This window comes from Eleginops maclovinus, chromosome 18 (assembly GCF_036324505.1).
Source record: "Eleginops maclovinus isolate JMC-PN-2008 ecotype Puerto Natales chromosome 18, JC_Emac_rtc_rv5, whole genome shotgun sequence".
Lineage (NCBI taxonomy): Eukaryota > Metazoa > Chordata > Actinopteri > Perciformes > Eleginopidae > Eleginops > Eleginops maclovinus.
Genome location: NC_086366.1, coordinates 22,297,505 through 22,321,285, shown reverse-complemented (window position 1 = coordinate 22,321,285; position 23,781 = coordinate 22,297,505). Strand labels below are relative to the sequence as shown.

The window sequence follows — 23,781 nt, the reverse complement described above, 5'->3', positions numbered from 1 at the left end:
ACACTCGGTCTAGGTGCCGATAGCTCAAACCCGTTCCAAGAAAACAGAACAGGGACTGATCCCTTTTGGAGTTTTCTTAGTCCCCCGGCTGTCACGACAAAATCGGTGCTTTTAAAGTGCCTGCAGACCTTTGAATGTTTCGTCGGACTGAAATGATCCCTTCGGATTCTCCTCAGCCACTCGGCCCGTACCGCCGGGTCAACGGGAAATGAATGAAAGGAAAGTAGCTTATTGTACCTCGAAGAATTCGTACACTGAGGTACACAACAGTGCAGTGCCGATGTCCCCACCCTTTGAAAGGTCAGTCGTCTTTCTTTTATTGTGAACACACTCATTGTACACTTCTAAATAGTAAAAGCAGGTTACCGGTATCCAGCTGTCAAACGCTATCATAACACGGAAGTGTTCGACCGGAAGTTTAGACGCGCATACAAGTAACAGCGGAAGTAGAATTTACGGTTACCGTGCAAGGAGGCTATTACATAGCCAGTCTTACAACCTCTCTTTTTATGGGTGACTGTTGCTCTGTTGGGCGTGGCCGTGACTGTGAGTGTGCGTAGTCGAGGTGGGAGACCAAGTCGGAGGAGCATACCACATTTGGAGGATAAACGTAACATATGTGTAAATACTTCGACAAATGTTTCAACCCAGTAGCCTAGCACAGGTATTAATTTATTTAGCTGGTTAATTAACCAGCGCTTAACATACATTGGCTGCTGTCTTAGCTCCGTGTGCTAGTAATATTAGCTGCTATCATTAGCCAGGGTTGTTTAGCCTAAACCTCTTTGTAATATCATTATAAAGTCTGTCATTGGGGTGTTTAGCTCCATATGTTAGTAATGTTAGCAATGTTAGCTACTATTGTTAGAATAGGTGTTAAGCTTCAACTGTTAGAACTTTTAGCAGCTATAGTTAAAGCTAAACACCTGCAGCTAACGATAGCAGCTAATATTACTAACACGTGGAGGTAAATACCCGTGACCAAAGACAGTAGCTCCTGTAATTATTAATTAGTTAATTAATAAGATTTGAGGCTAATAAATGCTACTTTGATATATTACTAACATGTGGAGCTAAACACCCGAAGCTAACGATAGCAGCTAATATTACTAACAAGTGCAGGCTAATGATACCAGCTAATATTACTAACACGTGGAGGTAAATAGCCGAGGCCAACGTACTAACACGTGGAGGTAAATAGCCGAGGCCAACGACAGCAGCTAATATTGCTAACACGTGGAGGTAAATAGCCGAGGCCAACGACAGCAGCTAATATTGCTAACACGTGGAGGTAAATAGCCGAGGCCAACGACAGCAGCTAAAATTGCTAACACGTGGAGGTAAATAGCCAAGGTAAATAGCCGAGGCCAACGATAGCAGCTAATATTACTAACACGTGGAGGTACATAGCCGAGGCCAACGATAGCAGCTAATATTACTAACACGTGGAGGTAAATAGCCGAGGCCAACGACAGCAGCTAATATTGCTAACACGTGGCGGTAAATAGCCGAGGCCAACGACAGCAGCTAATATTGCTAACACGTGGAGGTAAATAGCCGAGGCCAACGACAGCAGCTAATATTACTAACACGTGGAGGTAAATAGCCGAGGCCAACGACAGCAGCTAATATTGCTAACACGTGGAGGTAAATAGCCGAGGCCAACGACAGCAGCTAATATTGCTAACACGTGGAGGTAAATAGCCGAGGCCAACGACAGCAGCTAATATTACTAACACGTGGAGGTAAATAGCCGAGGCCAACGACAGCAGCTAATATTGCTAACACGTGGAGGTAAATAGCCGAGGCCAACGACAGCAGCTAATATTACTAACACGTGGAGGTAAATAGCCGAGGCCAACGACAGCAGCTAATATTGCTAACACGTGGAGGTAAATAGCCGAGGCCAACGACAGCAGCTAATATTACTAACACGTGGAGGTAAATAGCCGAGGCCAACGACAGCAGCTAATATTGCTAACACGTGGAGGTAAATAGCCGAGGCCAACGATAGCAGCTAATATTACTAAAACGTGGAGGTAAATAGCCGAGGCCAACGACAGCAGCTAATATTGCTAACACGTGGAGGTAAATAGCCGAGGCCAACGACAGCAGCTAATATTGCTAACACGTGGAGGTAAATAGCCGAGGCCAACGACAGCAGCTAATATTACTAACACGTGGAGGTAAATAGCCGAGGCCAACGACAGCAGCTAATATTGCTAACACGTGGAGGTAAATAGCCGAGGCCAACGACAGCAGCTAATATTACTAACACGTGGAGGTAACTAGCGAGGCCAACGATAGCAGCTAATATTACTAAAACGTGGAGGTAAATAGCCGAGGTAAATAGCCGAGGCCAACGATAGCAGCTAATATTACTAACACGTGGAGGTAAATAGCCGAGGCCAACGATAGCAGCTAATATTACTAACACGTGGAGGTAAATAGCCGAGGCCAACGACAGCAGCTAATATTACTAACACGTGGAGGTAAATAGCCGAGGCCAACGACAGCAGCTAATATTGCTAACACGTGGAGGTAAATAGCCGAGGCCAACGACAGCAGCTAATATTGCTAACACGTGGAGGTAAATAGCCGAGGCCAACGACAGCAGCTAATATTACTAACACGTGGAGGTAAATAGCCGAGGCCAACGACAGCAGCTAATATTACTAACACGTGGCGGTAAATAGCCGAGGCCAACGACAGCAGCTAATATTGCTAACACGTGGAGGTAAATAGCCGAGGCCAACGACAGCAGCTAAAATTGCTAACACGTGGAGGTAAATAGCCAAGGTAAATAGCCGAGGCCAACGATAGCAGCTAATATTACTAACACGTGGAGGTACATAGCCGAGGCCAACGATAGCAGCTAATATTACTAACACGTGGAGGTAAATAGCCGAGGCCAACGACAGCAGCTAATATTGCTAACACGTGGCGGTAAATAGCCGAGGCCAACGACAGCAGCTAATATTGCTAACACGTGGAGGTAAATAGCCGAGGCCAACGACAGCAGCTAATATTACTAACACGTGGAGGTAAATAGCCGAGGCCAACGACAGCAGCTAATATTGCTAACACGTGGAGGTAAATAGCCGAGGCCAACGACAGCAGCTAATATTGCTAACACGTGGAGGTAAATAGCCGAGGCCAACGACAGCAGCTAATATTACTAACACGTGGAGGTAAATAGCCGAGGCCAACGACAGCAGCTAATATTGCTAACACGTGGAGGTAAATAGCCGAGGCCAACGACAGCAGCTAATATTACTAACACGTGGAGGTAAATAGCCGAGGCCAACGACAGCAGCTAATATTGCTAACACGTGGAGGTAAATAGCCGAGGCCAACGACAGCAGCTAATATTACTAACACGTGGAGGTAAATAGCCGAGGCCAACGACAGCAGCTAATATTGCTAACACGTGGAGGTAAATAGCCGAGGCCAACGATAGCAGCTAATATTACTAAAACGTGGAGGTAAATAGCCGAGGCCAACGACAGCAGCTAATATTGCTAACACGTGGAGGTAAATAGCCGAGGCCAACGACAGCAGCTAATATTGCTAACACGTGGAGGTAAATAGCCGAGGCCAACGACAGCAGCTAATATTACTAACACGTGGAGGTAAATAGCCGAGGCCAACGACAGCAGCTAATATTGCTAACACGTGGAGGTAAATAGCCGAGGCCAACGACAGCAGCTAATATTACTAACACGTGGAGGTAACTAGCGAGGCCAACGATAGCAGCTAATATTACTAAAACGTGGAGGTAAATAGCCGAGGTAAATAGCCGAGGCCAACGATAGCAGCTAATATTACTAACACGTGGAGGTAAATAGCCGAGGCCAACGATAGCAGCTAATATTACTAACACGTGGAGGTAAATAGCCGAGGCCAACGACAGCAGCTAATATTACTAACACGTGGAGGTAAATAGCCGAGGCCAACGACAGCAGCTAATATTGCTAACACGTGGAGGTAAATAGCCGAGGCCAACGACAGCAGCTAATATTGCTAACACGTGGAGGTAAATAGCCGAGGCCAACGACAGCAGCTAATATTACTAACACGTGGAGGTAAATAGCCGAGGCCAACGACAGCAGCTAATATTACTAACACGTGGCGGTAAATAGCCGAGGCCAACGACAGCAGCTAATATTGCTAACACGTGGAGGTAAATAGCCGAGGCCAACGACAGCAGCTAATATTACTAACACGTGGAGGTAAATAGCCGAGGCCAACGACAGCAGCTAATATTGCTAACACGTGGAGGTAAATAGCCGAGGCCAACGACAGCAGCTAATATTACTAACACGTGGAGGTAAATAGCCGAGGCCAACGACAGCAGCTAATATTGCTAACACGTGGAGGTAAATAGCCGAGGCCAACGACAGCAGCTAATATTACTAACACGTGGAGGTAACTAGCAAGGCCAACGATAGCAGCTAATATTACTAAAACGTGGAGGTAAATAGCCGAGGTAAATAGCCGAGGCCAACGATAGCAGCTAATATTACTAACACGTGGAGGTAAATAGCCGAGGCCAACGATAGCAGCTAATATTACTAACACGTGGAGGTAAATAGCCGAGGCCAACGACAGCAGCTAATATTGCTAACACGTGGAGGTAAATAGCCGAGGCCAACGACAGCAGCTAATATTGCTAACACGTGGAGGTAAATAGCCGAGGCCAACGATAGCAGCTAATATTGCTAACACGTGGAGGTAAATAGCCGAGGCCAACGACAGCAGCTAATATTACTAACACGTGGAGGTAAATAGCTGAGGCCAACGATAGCAGCTAATATTACTAACACGTGGCGGTAAATAGCCGAGGCCAACGACAGCAGCTAATATTGCTAACACGTGGAGGTAAATAGCCGAGGCCAACGACAGCAGCTCCTGTAATAATTAATTAATAAGATTTGAGGCTTCTAAATGATACTTTAATATATTATTAACATGCGAAGCTTAACACCGGAGGCTAACGATATCAGCAAATATTATTAACAATTGGAGTTAAACAACCGAGGCTAACGACAGCAGATAGTAGTGCAACTTGTCAGTAATATTAGCCGCTCGTTAGCCATGGGTTTTAGCTCCATGTGTTAGCAATACTCGCTGTTATCGGTAGCCACGTGTTTAGCTCCACGTGTGAGTAAAACACACGACATTGATATATTGTGCAGATAAGCTATGATTTATTCAGGAATGCCCAACATAATGCCTTCCTACATGATTCTTCTTTATGTTCTAGATGTTAAGAGATGTTCTCCAGTCTAAGCTGGGGGGGTGGAAACATTGATGGATGTTACACCAGGAGAGATGGTAAACCTACTGGTGGCTGACATGATCGAGGTTCATGGGTAAGGACTGAATATTCCCCTGGGTGTTAATCATATTTTCACAGATAGTGCTCAGTAATGTACATTTTAAAAACAGCTGCTCACATGTTAAAGCAATCTAAAGCTGTAAGGCATTTATACTTTTAACCTAAAATATATATTATCCTTTTTTAAAGGAGGATCCCTCCAACATATGTGCGAAAAAAGTATGCTCTTGGCATCATCACTCTATTTCCATGTCTTCAAGATCCATACTCAAAGAAAGGATACGTAAGTCTATGAATGAATGACCTGTATTCAAATCTGTGAAAAGGAGGTGTGTTCATTCTTAACTTTTTGAAAACCTTCCTGTAATGCTGTCACTTCTGTGTTCTCAGTTTTCATTTATTTTTGGATGTTACAGATACACTTCTATGATCCAGATGGTGGATCTGGCTACTTGGCATGGAGGATAAAGACGGTTCAGCGCAACACTGCAATCCAGTCCCGGAGATGCTCCCCCAGCACTACCTATCAAGATGGTCCAAAGAGCAAGAGGGATTTTCTCTTAACTTGTGAGCAACTGACTGGCGAGGAATGCAGAGAGGCAATATCCTTCATGAAGCATTCAGCTGATTAATCAGTTGTCAAAGAGAAGATGAAGGCAACATTTCAATTCCAAGCATTGATCCAAGACCAGCGAGCCTCTTCAACAGTCCTGGATGTGTTTCCTTGACATCCCTGGTTTGGTAAGAGCAACATGTCATATTTAGTTTCTTATTTGTAAATGATTTGGGTGGTCTGAGGGGTTGCCATGACTCATGGTGTTTCTCCTGTAGATTGACCAAGATTTCACCATGATGTTTGGAGAAGACATTTCTGGAAATTTTTTGGCGAGATGGCCCACTTTCTTCAAACCTAGGATCTTGGCAGACTGTAAGAATCTACATTCTAATGTTCATGTTGATGACCTCTTGTCCGCACAACAAAACTCAAATGAGTGAGGCAATTATTTTCTCGTAGATTTACTGAACATCTTGACACCTTTCAATGTTATCAGTTGCATAACCTTGATTTAAGACTATATTCAGCTTTTAATGACTGTGACTGATATAATTGCATATGTTTTGCCCTTAGAATGGGACAGTGACCTGTCAAGCATTATCAATTATCAAGTACCCTACAATCCCACAAACATTTTTTTTTAACCTTGCATACCTAAATGACGGAGATTCGACCACAGAGAAGGGATGAAACCCTTTTACTACAAATGCTGTTACAGCTCTGTGACACTCCTCCGTTTTGTCTTTGGTCAGCTTTCCTCTTAATGCTAAAGAGAACGGTGTGTTGCGGTCAGCTCTACCTAGCTAGCTGTTGATAGCATGCTCGGAGACCGCAAGACATCAAAGACGGTACATTCTTTGATATCGATGCCGTGCTATCTTAAATGTTTGCTCAAATTCAAAGTGCAACCTGACGAACAGCTAATTAACTTCCCACAGGCATTGCACTGTGCCTTGTCGTTGTCTTTTTTAGCGTAGTGAAGCCACACTTTGGAGCGGTTACCGCGTTCCATCTTTGATAGTGTTGTTGTGACTGGGCCATGCTGGTATCTAAACAAATCACACATTGCGTTGATGCATGACGTAGTCACGTTAAGTATACAGGTCCTGTCAGATGGCCTAAGGCCGTGCATATATGTAGCCTTTCTTTGTAATACTAACGGGTTACCGCGTTTAAGAACCGTTAAGCAGAACCGAAATTATATATTTTTTATGGGTACCCGGTACCTAGCATTTTGTTATAGGTTCTCATTTGGAACCGATTTTCGGTTCCCAACCCTACTTTTGTTTTAAGTAGCTTAGTCTGCCATTACAAATTCTCTGTCTCTACGTTTTTGCAGATTGGAGCCAGTGTTGAGACCTTCCTTTTGAAGTTTGGAACCAGGGCAGCCGTTCCTGCTGTGTGTTGAAGAACAACATTCAACGGTTCTATGTCATCGTTGACCACAAGGCCATACCTTGCAAGGGGCAGACATCCATGGCAGCCTTCGATGAACTCTTCAAAGCCCACTTCATCTTCAGTGTCAACTACCATGAAACCCTCAACAGCTTCTACACTTTCATCCAAACCACGGTATTTAACATTGATATTCAAGTGCCAAAGAGAGTCCCAGAGTCAAATAACTTAGAGCAAGGCTTCTGCACACTGATACCTGAAATTATATACACCCCTGGTTGCAAATATGCTGATTTGTTTTATCTGCAAGGGACACCACAAAAGTTCTGCATTGCTTTGTCAGCATTTCAAATTTCACCATGGTTTATATCCCGGAAAGTCATTACGTTTGAAATGTGGTTAGCCGGGATGTTCTTTATCATTTTGTACTTATTCAGGGTGTAAAAAGCACCTTCAGTCAGCACAAGGACACTGGTTTAACTATTACAATGAACAATGTGGACACTCAACGGGATCTGATGAACCTTCAAGTTCTCATGCAGTTTGTACTGACACTTCCGTAACCTTCCAGGTTACTTTTGATAAGCACACTGTAAAAAAAAAAAAAAAAAGGAAAGTCAAATTTACGGTAAATAACCGGCAGCAGGGTTGCCAAAACTCGACCGTAAAAAAAATGGTAAAAACGTATTAGGGGTTACGGTTTACTACTTTGGCAACCGTACATTTTACAGTTAAGAAGTGTTTCTGTTTACGGTATACCGTTTTTTTTTTTAAAGGTCAAATTTACGGTAAATAACCGGCAGCAGGGTTGCCAAAACTTGACCATAAAAAAAAATGGTAAAAACGTATTAGGGGTTACGGTTTACTACTTTGGCAACCGTACATTTTACAGTTAAGAACCGTTTCTGTTTACGGGATAAACATTTAACATTTTTTTTAATTGTAAACCTGTTTACGGTAATTGGCAGTAAAAATAACAGCTACAATATAAACCCGAGTACAGTTAACAAATTTCAAAACAACAGAAATGCTGTGAATCTAATTACGGTCTTTCTTGGAGATAAAAACAGTACAACTGTATGCTATATTACAATATTTTATTACTATAGTTCACATGTACAGTTAATTACCGGCAGCTGTGGTTGCCAGAAATTCCTTGCAAAAAATAAGGAATATATATTACAAATGAGTACCAACTGTAATTTGCATAGATTTTACATTCAATAATTGCTGATGGTAAATTACAATGAAAAAGCTCACAGTACACCAAGATACAGACTATCATTGACAAAGCTTAAGAAACTATTTTTGCATTTAGGCATTTTCTGTGAAACAACTGTTGGAACTGGCCCCGAAGCAAGAACCTTGTCCAGTTAACTCAGAGTAGTGTTGAAATCTTAAAAATACAGCATGTGTCCATATGTACAAAGAAACATCATGGAAAGATGTCCCACTTTCCCCTGATCCATCAAGAGTAATGAGTCACAGAGTCCAGACTTGACTGAAGAGGGCGCTCATCATGGGACAGAGGCTCACCCGAACAGGATGTCCATAAGACAGGAACTTCAAGCATGCATTTCATCAGTTTTGCTTGAAGACTTGTATGTTCAGGGGTTCACTGTGGACTGGAATGATCCCCTCTGCAGACAGAAAACAGACACAAAGCTTAAGTTAGTTAGGATTGTTGTAATCCTACAGAGATACGTTCACAACCTTTTGATAAAGCTCAAAATAACTCTACAAAAAAGAACCCAACACTCTCGAATATAGTTCTGCAGGTCACTTGTATAACAGTATCAGTGCAGAAGTTAAAAAATAGAAATGTCCCGATCCAATACTTCTACCGCAATTTTGAACGGATCCATATTGGTTATATTAAACTGATTGAATAGAACAACAAATATGTTATTAAATCAGCAGCAGAATAGATAAGTTAAGATGGCCATGGCTAACATCAACAGAGATTCCTAATATAATGCGTTGGGCTCTATTCCGTAAAATATAAATGTCTTGCTCCAAATCGTTACATCATGATGTATTAGACAAAATGTTTGAGAGAAACTTAATACAGTTGTTTAAAGGAAATGTTTCACAGCAAAATAAAAAAAATGTAGGGAGTAAATGATTTAAGTGAACACGTGCAGCTGTTTTATCTGGGATATAGAAGTACCGGCCCCGGGATTAGGTATGGAAGACCATCAATATCAAATGACTCGGATCATTATTAGCATCAGCAGCATTTATTTCCCCTTTGTCGTCTTGCAGCCTGAATACAAAGATGTTACCACTCCTCTCCTACCACGGCTTACCACTAATAAGGTGTCCGAGTCATTGGATGTTTACATAATTTCCACATGAAGGCTCACAAGTTTTAGATCAGGGGTTTGATGTGGGCTTGCATGATCCTTGTTGCAACCATAAAAAAAGACAACAAAAAAGTCGTAGAAAATAATAGTAAAGATGATAATAGCAATACTATTAGTATGACTATTTATATAGTACTTATGCAACTACAAAGTGCTTCTCACAATAAAAATAAAGAGCATTACAATAACAAGAATAAGAAACAAAAATCTAAGCATTACAGAAGTTAAGAGAAAGAATTGATTAAATGGTGAACAAAGAGTAAGTTCAACATTTTGTAAACAGTCCAACTCATAAACATGCTTTAGAGCAGTGGTCGGGAACCTTTTTGGCTGAGAGCCATGAAAGCCAAATATTCTAAAATGTATTTCCGTGAGAGCCATATATTTTTTAACTCTGAATACAACTAAATGCGTGCATTTTTAAGTAAGACCAACAATTTTAGAGTATAATAAGTCTCTGAATTTAGTCTTTTTAATAACGTTGTTATACTGAAGCTAACCAATAATAAATAAAATACTTCTTACCATTAATGCGACTTCTGGTGCTGCATGGTTTTGCTGATGGCTTTGTAGTCTGGTTGATACGTGGTGAGGTTAAGCTTCATGCAGGCGTTTAGGCTTCCATCCGTTAAACGTGATCGTAGGTTGGTTTTGATGTTTTTCAGATGTGAGAATGACTACTCACATGCATACGTAGAGCCAAACATGGTCAGTACGGCAATACTCACAAGCAGCAGTGTGTGACAGGAAGCGTGTTCCACGTTTTGACAATCAGCTGGTCTTCGGGTTGAAGTTTTTTCATTTCTGTCCACTTGTGGTTGCTCGCCAGCTCTGCTTGCTGTCGTGCAAGTCTTTCCAAATCTTCATTCAGTGACTTGAACTTATTCACCCAGATGTCTGAGGCCTTCAGGTCAGCAACTTCTACCTCAAAATCTCTGATGGAGACACCAGGGATGTAACTCAGGTCGGCTTTGTCTACTGTACACTCGTGTGGATGAGTGATGAACTCAGAAAGACGAGTGCGCTCACGAAATTGTCTAAAGCGTGCTTTGAATGACTCCAAGACATTAGATGTGAAGCCAGCTAGCTGCTGGAGATCAAAATGTTGAGCGGGGTCACTTGCTGTGCACGCATCTTTAAATTCGCTCAGTTTTTCAAAGTGTAGTAAACGACCTGTTTCAATATCCACGATAAAGAGTTCCAGCTTGTTTTCAAATGCAAACACTGCTTGTTGAAGGGATAAGACTGTATGTCCAATGCCTTGCATTTTCACATTGAGCTGGTTCAGATGTTCAGTCATGTCCACGAGATAGTAAAACTTCAGGAGCCACTCAGTGTTAGCTAGCTCAGGATGCTCGACGCCTTTCATTTCTAGAAAAGTCCGGATTTCGCTCAAGCCGCAAAACGGCTGAGCACCTTCCCTCTTGACAACCAACGCACATTGCTGTACAAAAGCAGACCGGGATAATTATTCCCAACTTCATCCAGTAGTGTTTTAAACTGGCGATCATTTAAAGCTCGGACAACAATAAAGTTGACCACCCGAATGACCAGCGACATCACCTCACCAAGCTGCTCGCCACATATTTGAGCACAAAGCGCCTCCTGATGTAGAACGCAATGAAAACTTAGGATGGGTCTATTTTCATGTTCACGAAGAAGCACTACAAATCCTTTGTTTTTCCCCATCATACACGGAGCACCATCAGTACACACCGAAACAAGTTTATCCATCGATAGATTTTTTTCTTTAGTGAACTCAATGAAAGACTTGAATAAATCCTCCCCTCTTGTTGTCCCTTTCATTGGCAAAACAGTAAGACTTTCCTCACGCAGTGTGTCACCGGCAGCATACATTGCAATCACACTGAACTGGGATAAATGGCTTATGTCTGTTGACTCATCCAAAGCGAGGGAAAAGTATGGCGCTGAATTTATGTCCTTCACTTGTGTTTCCTCCACTTGATTTGCCATCATGATGGTTCGATCGTGAACAGTTTTTGCTGACAGAGGCATGTCTTTTATTCTTTTGATTATCTTGTCTTTATCCGAAAGTCGGCAAAAAGTTTGTTGGCCACATCAAGCATGAATGTTTTGGCATACTCGCCATCTGTGAATGGCTTTCCGTTCCTCACTATTGCTAAAGAACCAGCAAAGCTAGCCGAATTCCAGTCACCTTGTCGGGTCCATACACGGAGTTGCTGCTGACTAGCTTGCACTCTGCACAGTAGCTCTTGGCATGCCTTCTTCCTGCTGTCCCCCGCTGGATATTTCGATGAAAATGTAGCATGGCGTATGTCGAAGTGCCACTTTATATTTGACCGTTTCATCGATGAAATGTTATCATTGCATATTAGACACACCGCAGAACCTGCTCTCTCCACAAATGCAAATTCCTCTGTCCATTCGTCCTGAAATGTACGGTGGTACTCATCCTTTTTTCTTTTCGCCATCTTCTTTGTCAAAGGGGTTTGCTCTGCATAAACTAGCTAGCTGACTATTTGATTAAAAGGAGGGAAGTTTACTTTTTGACTTCACATGACCTCACATTATCCAATAAAAAAAGTACCCCGAAGGACAGCTGGGATTGGCTCCAGCCACCCGCAACCCTGAACAGGAGCGTGTAATATTTTACTTTAAAATGTCAGCGGAATTATTGATTACTTATCGTGTTAAGAAATGTCAGCTAAGATTTATCGACATAAATAAAGGTTAAATAAAAAAAATAAAAAAATCTGCAAGCCAGATGCAGTCATCAAAAGAGCCACGGGTTGCCGACCCCTGCTTTAGTAAATCTAATAGATGGGAAGGGAGAAATTGCTGACATTCTGAGAGGCTGCCTCTTGATGAATAAACATCAAGAAGCAGTGCCAATACATGCAGTTGTAATAATCGAGTTGGAAAGGATAAGAAAGGTTCAGATTTCTTCTATTAGATTAGATGTATTGATGCTGACAGCATGCTAACAGAATGTTAACAAATACAACAAAAAAGTCTGGAATGTTACAAATACCTGTTTTATTAAGATCACTGGGAATAAAGGATTTATTAAAACAGATAAAGCTAAAGCCTTATGTTGTTAAATTACCGCACACTGAAACAACTTACCACTATTTACCTCTGTCAAGGATCTGATTAGAAGGGTTGACTATAGGACAGCAACGAGGTGGAGGAGGTCCAAGTACAACCATTTGTATATAACACCTGGAAAAAAAGATTAAGGAAATAAGACGAGACAGGAGGAAATGTATCCTATTAACTAGAAGACAGAATCAAAACAAGCATCAACTCTTTTAAGCTTTCAATGCGCTGTTGCAAATTAGTAGGCTAAATTCACACTCAAAAACATAAATAACAGGGTGCCAAAGTGCTGTACCTCGTAGGACATGTTCCACAGAAGCCAAGACTTGATTCCGGCAATGCCCTTTGCTGCAAATCATCTCCTCCCCACTGTCTCTTGTTGATATCTAGTCCGATAAAACAGAAATGCCCCAAAATACTCATCTTTAAAAATTAAAGACGACAGCTCACTTTCGGCATTTAAATGGATTAGCGACTCACCATTTTCCTAGATGTCTTCAAGGCCAGCAAGTCGTTCCCTTCAACTCACAACCAGTAATAGGAGTTTGAATGCAATGCCTGAAAAATGGAAAGAGCAAGACACTTACATTTTTACAATATAATTTATACCAGAGCAGTGTGTACAGATAATTCTGAAAATGTACTCTTCATATGTTCAAAGATTTGTTCGATATTTGTACCGTTAGCTTACCTTAAGAGAGATTACTCCGAGCAATGCCACCAGTGTCACAAAGCAATGACAGGTTTCCCACTTTTCTATTGATAATTTACAGGTCTTTTAAAGGACATTTTCAATAATAAATTAGCCTCGCATGCTTAGAAATCAAACAACTTTTATTATCATTTAACACTTCCAGGACAAAAACATTGTTATGTGATGTCCAAACCTAACTCAGCCCTTCAAGCTGCAAATGTCTCATTTTGAGAAGACCGATAGTTATAAAATAAAGTCATTTTCAGGAAAAAGGAAAATAAAAAAATGCAATAAAATAATCACATTTTTAGTCAGTCATACCCCAATATTAGTCACGATGCGCAAATAAATCCAACAAAGTGTACACCATCATACATATAAGGAACAGTAACATGTAGATACAGATCCAGTCCAAACAAACTGTTGAGACTATTAAACCAGGGGTTCTTAACCTTTTTGACCTTGAGGCCCAATTTTTATAGTACAAAGTGGCCCGGGGCCCATTAAATATTTACACTGTATAGGTTTAATTGACTTCACTCACGGTTTGATTTGTATTCAATAATAAACCAAATCCACTTACAGTTTAACAAGCAAAAACCTTGTCAAATGAAATGACAAGATAAAATGGGATCATCACAAAGACTTTTATTAGACATGTCTATGTAAACCTGCACACACATCAAGCCACTGAACAGGCTGATAATTCCTGGCACAAATCAAGCCGGGACAAGACATTTTTTTAAAGGATCAAGTCAGGCTTTTTAATTAATAAAGGACCAATATTTAGATTTGACTTATAATAAAAAAATTACAAATATATATATATATATATATATATAAATCAATCAATCAATAAAAAGGTGACAAAATAAATACATTCAAATAATATGAATATTTTTTTAAATGAAATAAACTGTAAATAAAATTGAAATAAAGTGCAAATGAAACTATAGCCTTATAATCTGCGAAGTCATTTGACAATTGCTTCAGCAGGCATGCAGAACCAGAAGAATCTTTATATCTGACAAATCAACAAAAACAACAATAATAACAACAATGAACAACAGTAATACAACTCTTCACCTCTTAATGAGACATTTGGGCCTGCCTCTGAGACATAATCAGATCCAGTCTGGGTGGAATGGGGGAAAGGCTCACTCTCAGAGTAGCCTCCAGCATTGCTCGGAGTCTGTTTCCGGCTTTGGTCTTGGTTGTGGCCACAATGGAAAATCCTGATTCACACAGGCATGTAGTCGTGAATGGGAGAAGGACTTTCACGGCCCTCAGTGCAAGACATGGGTACTCCTTTGAGACAGCAATCCAGAAGGAGCCCAGGTCCAGTTTGCCCCACTGCAACTTTAAAGTGCTGTCAGTGGAAACTTCCAGAAGCTGGGATTCCAGATGTGAGGGCAAAGCAACATCAGTTTTAGTGGGATCCACTGAAAATGGGTCCAAAACCCACACGTTTCCCTCTCTGGGATCCTCAGGAACGTAGTTATCAAATTTCTCTGCCAGTTGTGAGAGGTGCTGAGAGACTGAGTCACTGATATTCACCTGAGGGGAGTTTTCCAAAATGTCAGACAAAAGTGGAAACAGGTCCATCCTCTTTTCCTGGGCCCTCTTGGTCCACAAAGCAAGTTCCCTCTTGAAAGCTTGAACTTCGTCTGCAACAAAAAATATGTTGCTGTTTCTTCCTTGAAGTGAGATGTTCAGCAGTGAAAAAATGTCACAGAGGTAGGCAAGTTTTGCTGTGAACATTGTGTTGGCATAGTACTGTGCAAGATGATTGTTTTTCTCAGTGAGAAAAGAGAAGACCTCATTCCTCATTTCAAACAAACGCTTGAGGACTAGTCCTCTTGAAAGCCATCTCACTTCACTGTGATACAGCAGCTGGATGTGATCTGCTTCTACACTCTACAAAAAAATACATTGGCTCAACTTAAAAAAATGAAGGTAACAATTTGCATGGACCTTTTTAAGTACTTCCAACTCAACGCATTTGAGTAAGTCTTTTATAGTCATACCAACCCAATCAACATAATTTGCTTTGACATCTAAAAGCTTAATCAAGTTGAACCAACTTAATATCAATTCAAGTGTACAAATTACTTTAAGCTATTGTAACTCCTTCATTTTACTTCCCCCCTACTCAAAAATGTCCATGCAAATTGTTACCTTAATTATTTTGAGTATTAGTAATTTATTTCAATTAAGTTAAGAATAAATAACAAAAAGCAAATACAGTCACAAAACAAATAGAATTCCTGGAATAAAAACCAGTACAGGGGCAATCACACACACACACACACACTTGGCTATATGGTTTAGCTGGACCTTTTCTCGAAACCCGTCGGATGGTGGTTTAGATGGGCTACCCTTTCCTGAGGTCCTACAGTTATGGGAGTTAGATTAAAGCACTCCAAAAAATCTGACACAAAATTAGCTCACTTTAGATTTCAGATACACCCTACACAACCTCATACACACCACCCTGATTCTATTGTGGTTTATGCAGACAGTTCTCTTTTTGATAAATATGTGACTTACAAGGTCCAAACAAACACTATTGGGTCTTTAAAGGGACAATGTCACTTTTAAAGCACTCCTCATTAACATAAATACACATCAACCTGACAGCACCAAGCATTAATGGGACAGTCATTCTATTATCATTTATTTATTGCACAAAGCTGAAACATAACCATTATGCTAGGTGGTGACACTTACCAACAGCCAGATAGCAGCCTGTATCAGCTAGACAAGAACATGTCACACACAAGTGCCATGACTTTGAACAATAGCTCACATTAGCTTTCCTGCTAACAAAGCTTTTCTTATTCTTATCTTACTTACGAAGACCCATGTTTGGAACATGGTTGCTGTATAAAACATTAAGGCATCAGAATACTCACAAAACAAACAAATAAAAACAGGAAAAAAGAGTTAAGAGTTTGTTTTTGTGACTGCCTCTGTTTTCTTTTTAACCAACATTGTCTTTCCTGCTAAAATCGTTTTCTTATCTAACTTGCAAAGATCTATGTTAGAAACAGATTGCTTTCTAAAACATAATAAGGCATCAGCATAACCACAACACAAACGCACACAAAAACACAGTTTACAGCTTTTGATTCTGTGACTGCCTCTTTGCAGCTATTCCTCGGTTTCTAACAAAGTCCCTTGTATTTTGCACGGTTCTTTGTGCTAACACAGGTTCTTCTCAGGGGCGGATCTAGAAAAATATTTATGGGGTGGCGAGAGAGGGGCAGGAACTTTTGAGGGGTGGCAGACGTATATTTAGAGAATTTTATCACAGTTATCAGTTTGATGAGAAATATATGCACGCACACACTACATAAGGGCACAGACTGCCATTTACAAACTCATTCAGACAAGCTTAATCTCATGCAATGTCTTGCATTTGAGGTTTCAGGTGAAACGGTTCATATTAGGAATAAGTTACCATACAATGTGATCTCACTTAATAGGAGATAGAAGTGTGGTCACACTACTATAGGTGGGGCATTATCACAGGAAAGGCATTAAGGTAAGACACAGATGTTGAGTGGCAGTAACACATACTCCCCTAAGTAGCTTGAACTATTAAACAACAAGGGACACTTCATTCATTTCAATCTGAGCTGCTTTATTCCATTAAAAGGCTCACAGAGTTCCAAGCAGACAACTTTCAGCCCAACAAACGTGCTGGAGACAATGTGGTGAGATGCCTCCAAATCATACACATGTTTCACAATTCCATTTTTATGTAGGGTTCTAAACCTTGGGGAGCTAGAAGAACTGGTAATCAAAGAAGACCAATACTTAAGGTTCTTTTAGTAGCAAGTAAGAAGGCTATAACTAAGAACTGGCTTAAAATAGATGGGCCAAAACGTAAACAATGGCTATCTTTAGTAGAGGAAATCAAAGAAATGGAAATGCTCCCATATAAATTGAAAATAAAAGAAAAACTATTTGCAAGAAACTGGTTAAAATGGCATATATGGTATACACATAACTAAAGAAACTAGACATATCTACAGAAGGAAAATAATTGTATGGACACATTCCTGGTTAGAGGCCTGTTCCTGTGAAGTGTGTTTTATTTTATGTATTTATTATTTTTGTTTATCTATTTCTGTACAATTGTCTTAACATATATTTTGCTATCAATATCTGGTAGCTTTTTCACTACTCTACTGTAGGAATACTAATGAAAACAAAGTAAAAAAAAAATAAGGCTCACAGAGTTACAAAAGGGTGAAGTTGTCATGCCTATAACAGCTGAATGCGGCGATTTCCATGTTGCTCAGCAAAACGCTTCACAAGTTTATCTAGATCTAATGCTTTTGTGCTTTTGATTCAATGCTGAGTACAGCCAAACTCGATAGTCTCTTTTCTGACATAGTAGACCGCAAATATGTCTTTATGAGCCTGAGAGATGAAAAGCTTCGTTCACAGGATGCACTGCTCACAGGTAAAACAACCGCTATTTTGCACAACCTGAACAACTCATAAAAAACATCCTGGTATGGGTCCAACAACTGAGTGAACTCCATTAGAGTGGTAGGACTCTCCTTTTCCCCCTTTTTTCTGTCTAGTAATCTCCTCGTCTGATGTAACTCGTGTTTGAGATCCTCAATATCTGAATCATAAGCTTCAGCCAATAACAGCACAGCCTCCTCTCTCAAAAAAGTTGGACTTGACGGATTTAGTGCCTGGACACCCTGCATGATGTTACAATTTGTGTTAGAAAATCTTCGTCCTATTTCTCCAATCATGTTATCCAGAACTGGATAGTACACAGAGACACAAAAAGTGTGTTTGCTATCTGGAACTACATGCTGTCCCAGGGTGGAGAGGATGACAGTATCCTGAAGCACCTTTGTTGTCTGTCTTGGCCTCTTTGATTTTCGCTGAGTTGTATCAATGTTACTTCGTTGACATAAATCAAGTGTTTCACTCCACATTTCCTCAAAAGAGGCTTGACTACGGTACTGGACCAGTGTCTCTTTAAGTGCCTCAATAAGTTCAACAGCCTTAGCATGGTCCAATGTTTTAGACTGGAGCATGTCTGATAAAAATTTGGAGTCACTCAGGACCTTTCTGAACAGAACAAGAGATCCAGCAAAATTCAGATCAATTTGAGCCAATATCCCTCTTGCTTCAACAGCTCTTTGTGGATGGTTCTCAGATGCGATCTCTTCAAGCACCTGTACTATTGCAGGCAACCTGTCCATAACATTGCGACATGCTATATGCCTACAGGCCCAACGTGTATCACTTAGCCGTTGGAGTTCCCTTGGTGCACCATCAAACATCTCCCGCTGAACTTCCAGCCATTTGTTATGTACATAGGACCCAGACATGAATACATACAGTCGTTCCAATAATGAGAAGAATTTTCCTGCATCTGCCACACTTTTTACAGCGTCTACTATAACTAAGTTCAAGCAGTGTGCGCTGCAGTGAACATAGAAGGCATGTTTGGCTACTTCTTTTATTCTAGCTTGAACACCTGCATGTGCCCCGCGCATCACTGCCGCGCCATCGTAGCCCTGGCCTACAAGGTTTTTCTTGTACTCTAGCCCATGCTTCTCAAGCATCCAGGTGTTCTGCCACTTCAAACTCCAGAAAGCTCTCATGAACCACACCGTTGTAAAAATATCTCAGAACAAATGACATTTGCTCTTTTTTCTGAAGATCTTTCGTTTCATCAACAATAACTGAAAACTGCTTACTTGTCTTAACTTCCTGGATTATTTCCTCTTTGACCATTGCAGCCAAGCATTCAAGTATTTCATTTTGTATTGTTTTACTGGTGTATTTAGCATTTTTAGCTTGTTGTTCAAGTCTTTTTTTGATGATGGGGTTATGGTTACCCAGCAAGTCTAACATAGACAGAAAAACACCTTTATTGTCTGAATCGAGAGACTCCCTGTGACCCCGCTGTGCTATGTTTTCTGTGGCTGTTAGAACTAAAATTTCAGCTAATGTTTTAATATAGTATTGATTTTCAGCCACCTGCCTCTTATTTTGCTCATCCATTAGCCCAAACATTGAGGTATTTTTATCCTTCATTTTATTGTTCTCTGTCCATGCAAACATTGCATTTACATGGCTTTCAGATCTGGCATGAGAACAGAAACCACTGTCTTTCATTGTAGCCTTTTTCCAGTTTTGATAACCCTCGAATGAGGTGAAAACAGTCCTTGGAGCATCGGGAAGGGAAAAATGCCTACAGGCAAAACAGTAAGATGCGTCTTTAGATTGTGAGTATTCTAACCAGGGATGAGATTTGTACCAGTCGCTGCGGAAGCTTCTCCTGGCTCCTCCCTGGAGTGTCTTTGGGAAACTCTCCCGCACTGGCTGCACTGGAACCTCACACCTGGACTTGGATACGTCTAGAAGTTGGAGGGGAGGAAAGATTCAAACAGCATTACCTCTGAACAAATTATACAATAATATAACAATGAGTAAAACATTATCAATTTGGAACTGTCATTGATTAGTTATAATAATCAGACTGTGTTAACACACTAACATTTTAGCCTGGGAGAGTATTTATAGGTTAATTTGTTTAATTCTCATTCTCACACTTACACATTTCCCCAATTATTCGTATTCAAGCAAACATTAATAATTACATTTATTTGAAGTCAAAGCAATGTCTCTTAAATGCACCTAATAGCAAAATGTCCGTTTTTGTCATTTGTTGTTCTTATGTAACTAAGTAGGCTACTATGTACTATGCAGCAACAGTTTCCATACCATGTGGACCAACTCGACTGGAGATCGTTGGTGATGGCTCAGCAGGCACTCTCCTTTCCCTTTCACTGTCTGAGCCCTGTCTCTCGCTTTCTACTAGAGCATGACACGGGAGTGGATTTTCACTCCTGTCCCATCCCGCTCCCAGAAAAAAAATCCTGTCCTGCACAATCCTGGTCAGGAGTAAAAAAAATAAATCTTGTCCTGTCCTGTCCTGTGTGGAACGACTCCCAATCCCATCCCGCTCCCACTCAAAAGTACTCCCACTCCTGTCCCACTCCTGTAAAAAAAAATCTTTGTGTGTGTGTTAATAGGGCCTACCTGTATGCATTTGCCACCTACTAAGCAGTTGTAGTCGTTTGGAATGGATGTCAGTTGAACCAACACAGTCACTACATTTTCATCTAAGTTAGATTAATCCTAACGTGTTGCCGAAATGTTGCATATTTACTTGGTTTACTTTTCTTCTTTTTCGGTTTATTTCATGCAATTTTAAATGGCTTTTTAACCATATTCCTTTCACAAACTGACACTTGGTTACCCCCAAAGATAAAATATTAGATATTTAGTTAAAAAAAGCGTGAAAAAAAAAATACTGAATACTAAATCACAAAAAATTGATTTTATTGAATATCAGATAATTTAAATGTTGCTGTGAAGAAATAAAATTGCATCCACATTGTCTGGGTGAAGGGAAGTGCGTCTCTCCTCAATCAGCCTTCCAGCAGCACTAAATGAGCGCTCAGAAGGTGTACTGGTTGCTGGGATTGATAGTACCTTTTTGGCCACCGGCACTAGGTCACCTGACATGTCCTTCCAGACACTAAGAAGATGCTGACCACGGGTGTCAACGTTTTGCAGCATGTAGTGTTGCACCAACTCTCGGCCCGATGCCGGCTCTTCACCACCGTCCTCCCTCTCCTCCTCCTCGACACAACTTGAGAAGAAGCTGTGGACTTCTGTGGCCCCTGATGGCCCTGCAATTGGTGGTGTATCTAAAGGAAAAGAAGACATTGTTATAGAACAATTCTGTCTGTCTCTGTGTCTGTCTCTGTGTGTCTGTCTCTGTGTGTGTCTGTCTGTCTGTCTGTCTGTCTGTCTCTCTCTCACACATGCGTGCGCGCGCACACACACACTTTGCATTCATGTACATAATGCTCAGTGGGTGCTGCATCGCTTGCTTCGCTTGTGTTATTCACCCTCTTCCTCCTCCTCACGGACCCTGACTCCCTGTCCTGGCACTGTTATGAGTTCCGCAAGAGTGTTGACCACCTCCTCATACTCCAGAGCCGTGACCGTCTTTCTCAGAAAACTCCTCAGGGAAGGGGCGAGTGCAGTGGCTACCTTGTGGTAGAGGTGGACATGGAACTTTAACTCCACTGCCTGGGCTAACTGGCCTTTCAGCTGGGAGGTGGAGTGAAATAAACACAATGTGTTAGTATTTTCAACATTACATTAACTTCCTTTGGGATTAATAAAGTTACTGTATATGTATATATTATAAATGACTAGATTGTATATATTTAAATGACTAGATGGTTCCCAGACCAAATCTTGTTAGTGATTTAGGTTGGGGATAGGACAGCCAGGCTAGGTTCAGCCCTATTATTAGGGAAGAACAGGCTACCAGCAACTTGAATTGCCCCCAAAAACAGCACTGTACTATTTAATTACCTCTTTAACAATTGGGCTGTCTTCATTCTTGATTGTTAGCCCCCTCAGGAGGGTCATCTTGGTGGGTAGAACCAGGTGAAGGGTTGGCTTGCTGTCAAAGGAGAGGTGTCTGGTGGCCTCATCAAAAGGCGCGAGAAGTTGAATGAGGTCCTCCAATAAATCGGAGTCAATGTTCTGGAGGTAGCGGAGCTCTCGACGCTCCAGAAGAATGCTGTGCAGCTTCCCCGTCTTCAAAGCGGCGTGAATCGACTGGAGCATCTGAAGTTTCGAGTTCCACCTCGTCTCTATAGCCTGTTTCAAGGTCTGCTCCAGCTTCTTTTGTAATCTGAAGTGCATTTAAAAACAGTGCACAAGAAACACAAGGCTACAGTTATTACAAGATTAACAGAAGTGCCTCTCTATGCCACCTGAATTGAAGATGAATGCAAGGTGTATTGTCCACCTAATTCATACTTTCTTACTGTTCCTTCTTACTATTAGTGTCAGGTTCATGCAAATGTCCCTTGCCCTACTTGTGGCCTGTTTGCATTTGACTGGTGGTCACAATTGTGTTTTGCATATCTTTAAAACAACCATAAGAGGCAAGACAGCAGTGACAAAATGTTATCTAATTTTACCCAGCTTTCTTGAAGTGGCACACAAGGACCTTGCAGTCCTTTATCAGCTTGGTGACTAGGCTGTCTGCTTCCAGGTGGTCAAAGGTGTACTTGAGTGCCAAATTTAAATTGTGGCCAGCACAGGACAGGCGGATTTAATCTCTAAAAGCTGAGACGACGTTTGAACCATTGTCTGTGACAAACACATTACTGATGCTCTGTATGCCAAATTCCTATGATGGGTCAAAGACAGCAGGGGTGGGGGGACAGAGAGACACAAACAAAAACAAAAGATTAGCAAAAACAGTACCCACATGTCAAACACATATTAGACATCACAAAGACTAGAATGCATTTTAATGTATTTTAAAAATAAGTCAGAATACCCATTTCACTTTTAAACCAGATCACTTAATAAAAAATAGCAAAGATAATGCAGTGTCATACCTTCAGTGTGCTTGCTGAATACATGAACAAAAGTAATTGCAAGATAAATACTACATATACTGTACCTGAAGGATTTCTTCAACAGTGTTCTTGATGCGTTCCCCAGATTTCACCCCAACCATTTCCCTTGTTGCCAGGACCCTGTTGGCCATTTCCCAGTTGTGTGTAATATAGTGCACTGTTAAGGTGATGTAGTGGGTATTCGTTCTTTCCTCGGTCCACAGGTCCGTCGTCAGGGCATATTCTCTGCACTGAATTAAAAATGGGTTTCATTAATGATGTGACCCCATAATTTGAAAAATACATGACCTAGTTCACATGAAGATATTTAAAAAGAAAAAAGGTGGTGTTACAAACACCATTAAAAACAAGTGCAGTTGCACTTCCACAGGCCAACAGTGTTGTCATGTTCAGAAATGGCCATACTGCATTATGATTTTAGGTTTGCAGTCTTTTCATGTTCCAATCATTACGTTTCACAGAGCTGCAGTGCAACAGTTCACTTTCGTAAGGGCATACGTTCTACTGCAAGATAGCACATTATATAGCACAAAATTGCGCAGCACGAGTACATACATACCTGTTCGAGTTCCTCCAGAACGGCAGCCTTCACGCGATCATATTCCCCCTCAATGTGTCTCGAAACTGTCCTCGCTGAGGGCAGAAGGTCCTCAGCTTCTACTGAAGAGCCATATGCCGCGCCGATTCTGAGTAGCTCCTGTGCCACAGCCCTAAACCCTCGCCCCTCAACAATGGCAAAAGGGCGCAGGTCCTGACTACACATTCGCAGTGCCGCTGCTAGCCATTTTGGTGCCCTAAGCATAATTCCTTCATGATGCCCTCCCCCCCCCCCCCCCCCCCCCCCC

General features: G+C 41.2%; 1 long non-coding RNA gene across 2 annotated transcripts; it reads left to right on the top strand.

The window, feature by feature from the left end:
* The first annotated feature begins 503 nt into the window (after positions 1 to 503).
* Positions 504 to 7,980, top strand: LOC134880758 (uncharacterized). Of its 2 annotated transcripts, none has more exons than XR_010167963.1 (6): positions 504 to 610; positions 5,267 to 5,375; positions 5,531 to 5,624; positions 5,758 to 6,082; positions 6,173 to 6,269; positions 7,237 to 7,980. It is a non-coding gene; the product is annotated as an uncharacterized LOC134880758 (long non-coding RNA). The 2 variants fall into 2 exon arrangements; XR_010167962.1 differs by having other exon boundaries at positions 518 to 621.
* The last annotated feature ends 15,801 nt before the right edge of the window (positions 7,981 to 23,781 follow it).